The following is a 6659-nucleotide window of genomic DNA, read 5'->3' as shown; positions in this document are numbered from 1 at the left end:
CAGTAGAAATCTGCCCTTTTCAAGCGTTTTGCTATATGTTATTATTGTAAGGACTAGTGGACGAAAACTGTTAGTTTCTAACCCTGAGTGTGCACTCCATTTTCATTCTCAGCTCCATGGGGAGTATACATGTACAACCCAAGCTGCCTGTGAGGCAGTAGGTTAACAGGCACATTACCATCTCATCCTACCAGGTACCCATTCACTGCTGGGTGATCAGAAGCATATTTGGACCAAGTTCCTTGTCCAAGGAGACTCAAAGAGACTGAAGCCCTAGGCACTCTGTATGTATTTATGGGCGATGTTTGCAAACTTGTGTTGTATTGACAATTTGTAAAATATCACCACACATACATGTGCAATAGTGCACACAATGCTGGCTTCACAACTCGCTGAGATAGGACTTACCCTAATCGACGTAATAAGCGCCCCTCTCTAATAAGCGCCCACAGCGATATTTGCTTATATGTTGGCTCGTGAACAATCCTAATTAGCACCCCTTCAAATTGATCAATGTACACAAGACTTATTTATTCGTGTATAATACGCACTCGTGTTATATGCACCCTTAATTATCGGCAATTAAATTCTGGAAAAATATATCTGTCGTATATAAACAGTCAGGTTGTTAGCATAAACCACAAAATTTATCTTTCAACTCTGTTTTTTCCACAAAAATAATATTCTAATAAGAGCCCCCTATTTCTAATTTTGAGAGCGCCCTGGGCGCTTATTACGTCGAATACGGTAATCTTGAACCATGTAATACGCCTGTAACTTGTTTTGGAGAATAGTCCACAGTGCCATTTCTCAGAGTTTTTACTTCTAGGTTTCAAGTGCAAAGAGAAAATTCAATTGTAATGATCCATGTCACATGATAGAATAGTTCTTGAAGTCTTAAGGCAGTGTTTGATGACTGCACAAGGCTCCCAAGAACAACTGAAATACACAGCAGAGCAGGGATAAACAACCCTTCTCCCTACAGGGTAAATGGTATCATATATGTGCATTGGCACATAGTCCACCATGCAGAGTGACATAAGAAGCGTTAAGGCACTTTAAAAAATCTTACTAATGAAAAGCATAGTACACACAATCCATAAAACATAAAGTATGAAAATGCTAAGCGAACAATCTCATGTATCAATGGTGAAAAGCATAACTAACACACTTCCAAGAAGAAGTCAAAGAACACAGATTCTTTCATATTAGGCTTAAAAAAATAAAAGAATTGGTTCTCAGGCAATGGCTATTGAAAATACAGCACGGGTGGGTGGTGTTTTCTTTTTGGGGGGGTTCACACTAGTATGTAACCAATAAACAGTTGTTAACATTCAACCTGGGAAAGGTCTCCCATACAAACCATACAAAAATGTATTCCTTCAGTGAAGTACTGGAATACAGTACTTGAACACCATTGGACTACCAGTGGGTGCATAATACATTAATACATGCATACAATGAGCTTTGATATTTTTTTTTGGGGGGGGGGGACTGGAAATAAAAACAAACTGTGCTGCAGTCTTTATGTTGATGTGGACGGTGCCTGAAAACCAAGACCATTATTTTTCTTAGCCTTAATTAGTTAATCTGACACTAATATGAAAGAAGTAGGTGTTCTTAACTTCCTTAGTGTAGTATATAATATACGAATAAGTGACATTAAGTACCCTAATCTACACAGCAATAGCTAAGTGTCGTCTCAAAAAGTGATCAAAACAGTAATGCCTCATCTTAGATGTTTGATTTTGTTAGTGCCAAGATATCTTGTGACAGTTGGGCCTGGGTGGGGTAAATATTACATTGTTATGATTATGGGGTTGTGATGATGCAGGAGTACACTTGTTGGATATGTGACAGTAGCATGTGACACGGAAACAAGTCTTTGTTGTTGTGTTGGGGGTGAAGGTCATGTGATGGGGGTGAAGGTCGTGTACTGGGGTGAAGGTCGTGTACTGGGGGTGAAGGTCGTGTACTGGGGGTGAAGGTCGTGTACTGGAGGTGAAGGTCGTGTACTAAAGGTGAAGGTTGTGTGCTGGAGGTGAAGGTTGTGTACTGGAGGTGAAGTTTGTGTACTGGGATGAAGATTATGTACTGAGGGTGAAGTTTGTGTGCTGGGGTGAAGGTTGTGCACTAGGGGTGAAGGTCATGTAATGAGAGTGAAGGTCCTGTGCTGGAGGTGAAGGTCGTGTGCTGATGACTGTGCAACTCACAGTTTCATAGTAACAATATATTCGAAGAACTGGTTAACTGCATTATAACTTTTCTGCTACAACAGATATTGATATACAAGTCCAAATTTTGTTTAAAACTAATTCTTAAAATCAAATAATTAACAATTAATGTTGTAACATAGAAGTACAAATAGGAAATACAATTGTACAGTTGTATCAGAAACAAAACAGAAAAGCTCTACTGAAGAGCATTGCAGGTATCCTTGAAAACATTGTTAAAAAAACAGAAACATAGCCACTACTTTTGTAGTCACATGTACTTAAAACATCGAAAACTTTCCGGAAAAGCAAAGAATTTGTATAACATCACTCATAATGTTCGCAATAAACATTGATAAGTATTTCAAAACTAATGCGTGTTTCATGACAATTTTGTACTACTGGCCTGTGACCTTGAATAAAGATTGAATGAATACAATTTTAACTGGCAACACTCTTCATAATATGGCAGTGATGGGAACCTGTGTACACTAAATGTTCAAGTCAGATAAGAATCTCATGATACACACATGCCAAGACTGGTTATATAATAATCTTAAGGACAACGGTTTGTGGAAAACAGAAGCAAGCAGGAAATCTTATACACTAACCAGGCATCAAGCTATTCCTGTTGTTAAATTAAACAGAAAAACAGAAATATGTGGAGCAATTCTGCCAGTGTGAGGCTGCCCAGGGAAACAATGGCTGATCAAACAAAGCCTGTAGCATGTGGAATTATCAAACATGTTCTAAGATGAGTGTCAAGTATTTGTGGAAAATCTTGAGTTCTGTAAATGCATCAAACATGGGATATAAACTTGAATATCAGGTTGGTGAGTCTCATTTTACAATGAATATACTATCCATTTTGTAAATTTACTTTGAAAGATGGTTCGAGAATAAATGAAGCAGAAGTCTAAAGCAAAACACAAAATATTTTCATGACAACAGACAATATTGCACAGGTGGAATCTTGGCACTATCACTTTGGCACAAGTTTACATGTAAAAATGTGGTTGATATTTTACCTCTTTTTGAGGCTTGACACAACGCAAACCGATGAACACCCTTGAGAAATGCATTAAATACTTTCATAAAGAAATCATAGGACATGTCACAAAAAACATCAATGCCCTTAATCACTTATTCGCCTGTTAGGAGTAGCATAAGTAAATTGTAAGTAATGGCTATGAAATAGGCAATATTTGAAATTATGGTTGACCTGCTGACAAGTTTCTTGTAAACATCATAGCCATTATGAAACATGAGCAGACATTTGTCAAAGCTGAAACAAATATGATTACTATAACATTATTTGAGATTATGCACTGTAAGGAGCTGCATAAGGACAAACTCTTTTGGGGGCCTACAGATGTTTGCCCTAATAAAATTCAGGTCAGTGGGAACAAATCCCAATTTTAAATATTCATATTTTATTTCCACTTGTAATAATTCGTCGTATTTTAAGTTTTTAAGGTTATTTTTCAACAGGTTTTAATTATGGTATTTTAAATACTTTATTTATATTGATAGAAACAGTAAATGATTTTGCTTTTTTAACATTTTACTTATTTCTGGTCATCTGAATAAATACTGCTTTTCATTTTTTTTTCAAATTACCAATTTTTTTTGGAGAATGCCGATTCAAAAACGAAATTTTATAATTTTCTGGCCTAACTAACAATTACTTAAACTGTGGGAATCCAGCCCATACACTTAAAAACATGCAACAAATTCAAACAAAAAAAAGTCACTCAACTTGCATATTTGCTTGCAAAATATACATCCTACACAGTGGAGATATCTGGAAAGTGTCATCTCAAACACAATGACAACCCATGACAGGCCTCTTGCCTAATGCCAACTGTATCAGAAAATGTGCCTGCAACAAGACAACCCATGACAGGCCTCTTGCCTGATGCCAACTGTATCAGAAAATGTGCCTGCAACAAGACAACCCACGACAGGCCTCTTTCCTGATGCCAACTGTATCAAAAAATGTGCCTCCAACAAGACAACCCATAATAGGCCTCTTGCCTGATGCCAGCTGTATCAGAAAATGTGCCTCCAACAAGACAACCCATGACAGGCCTCTTGCCTGATGCCAACTGTATCAGAAAATGTGCCTCCAACAAGACAACCCATGACAGGCCTCTTGCCTGATGCCAACTGTATCAGAAAATGTGCCTCCAACAAGACAACCCATAATAGGCCTCATGCCTGAAGCCAACCATATCAGAAATGTTCCTCAAACATTGACAACTCATAATAGGCCTCTTGCGGATTCTGACTACATCAGGAAAAGTGCCTCTAACAACACAACCTTAATAGGCCTCTTACAAATTCCAACTTGATCCAAAATGTATGTTGAATAATCACTGATAGTGGCAGTATTATGACAGCAGTTGGAGAGCCCAGTCCAAAGGTATCAGTCTTTTCATTCCAGGACATTTAAGCATCCAATCCATTAACCTCCTCTCTAAAAACATCTCATCAAAATACATATCATTCTACCTCTGGCTACTCTCCTCAAGCTCTGTACAGATGTATATAATGTGCATATGAAAATGTTTGTGTAAAATATATATCAAATCTTCGAGCTATCTATCTCACGTGGTCATCGCAACATTCCATTCTTGCTGAAAATACACTCTCAAAGCCAATCTATTGTATATAAAACACCTCACACCGGTCACTCAAAGGTCACCATCAACAGTCAACTGTCCCAACTGACCATAGCTACATGTATAATACTTATAGCATGGATGCTAATGCCATATTACAGACTCTATATAAACCAAGACCAAATATGGCATATTTGTGCTGATCAAATGCCCCTATCTGCATAATCAGGATTCTGACAAAATGGCCAGGGCCCCGTTCCTCAAAGCCATCTTAGCGCTACTATGATCCTAAGCCTATGTTAAAGTATAGGACTTACGATCACCTTAGCGCTAAGATCGCTTTTAGGAACGGGCCCAGATTTCATTATGATTATCTAGTTAGGAATTAGGGCTGGGACATCAACCCGGGCACTAGGTTCACATGGGTAGTCATGCGATATATTGTTTATGGCAATAACAATTAAAGTCCATGGTTACAGAACAAGTCACTAATATTTGCATTTCTTCTGACTATGCACACATTTCTTCTGACTTTTATATGTTTGAGTAAAGATAAAGCTTTAGTCAACTTCCGTGTATGCATGATCAGATCGTTTTATACATGTATCTCAATAGTTTTTGTCAGGGCTTCGGTAAAACAGTCCCAATCAGAAAATTTGTACCCTGCCCTTGCAGTCTACAGTAGGTCTCCAGTCAGGGTCAGGCAATAGGCAGTCAGGTACCCGGGGAGTAAATATGGACTTGTCCCAGCCCTAATACACATCTATTCACAACTGTAACAGTGTTATAACACTGTGGTCTTCGATTGTAGTGTGGAGGATGTGAAGATCATGCTGTGATAACTACCAGCCACTGCTGTGATATTATCAGCTCAATCAGGTCCACCTGCCGCATCTTCTTCCCGAATGCTTGTCTTCCTCAATCCAAAAACACCTTAGGCCAGATTCCACGAATCGCCGTCTCCACCGTCAAAGAATAAGCTACAAGCCCAAGGCCTGGTTGACTTAATCGTGTCGTATCTTAGCGCCAATCTTACGAAAAACATTTAATGAAAATCCTCTAAGACAACTTAGTTCGTAGATTTTGGTGCTGACTGGAATCTGATTCCTGAAATGCTTTCAAAAACATATAATGCTACGAAATAAATGACAAAAATAAATCATTTTGAGAAGCTAACTCAAAATGGAAAATAATTCCATGAGAATTTCAGATCTAGAAATTATCTTCTATTCAATTGTGGTTTGTCGCCATGAAAATTAGCATCATAACTGATGTTCATATGCATTCGTTGTGATACTGCATCACATGATGACATCATAAAGATAACTGCATCACACAAATGACATGTGTCCGTAGAAAACTGATACATCAACTTCTGTGGAAAGTTATTATCAAATAAAAACCATCCACATCCGATATGTGACCTTGAAAAAAAAAATTCATTTGTCAATCCATCAAGATATTCCCCCTATTGCACAACAGCGTTAGCTGTCCTGACCAACTGGCCTTATAAACACAAACACAGCCACGAGACAGCTTGTTTTCCTGACACACATAGACACAGTGAACACTTGTCTACGATGTGAGACACACAGAGACACAGTGAACACTTGTCTACGATGTGAGTCACACAGAGACACAGTGAACACTTGTCTATGATGCGAGACACACAAAGACACAGTGAACACTTGTCTACGATGTGAGACACACACAGACACAGTGAACACTTGTCTACGATGCGAGACACACAGAGACACAGTGAACACTTGTCTATGATGCGAGAAACACACAGAGACACAGTGAACACTTGTCTACGTTGTGA

Source organism: Haliotis cracherodii, unplaced genomic scaffold, assembly GCF_022045235.1.
Source record: "Haliotis cracherodii isolate W230 unplaced genomic scaffold, xgHalCrac1.p SCAF_18, whole genome shotgun sequence".
In the NCBI taxonomy this organism is placed as follows: domain Eukaryota; kingdom Metazoa; phylum Mollusca; class Gastropoda; order Lepetellida; family Haliotidae; genus Haliotis; species Haliotis cracherodii.
The sequence above is the reverse complement of the archived record's forward strand: the minus strand, read 5'-3'. Positions refer to the sequence as shown.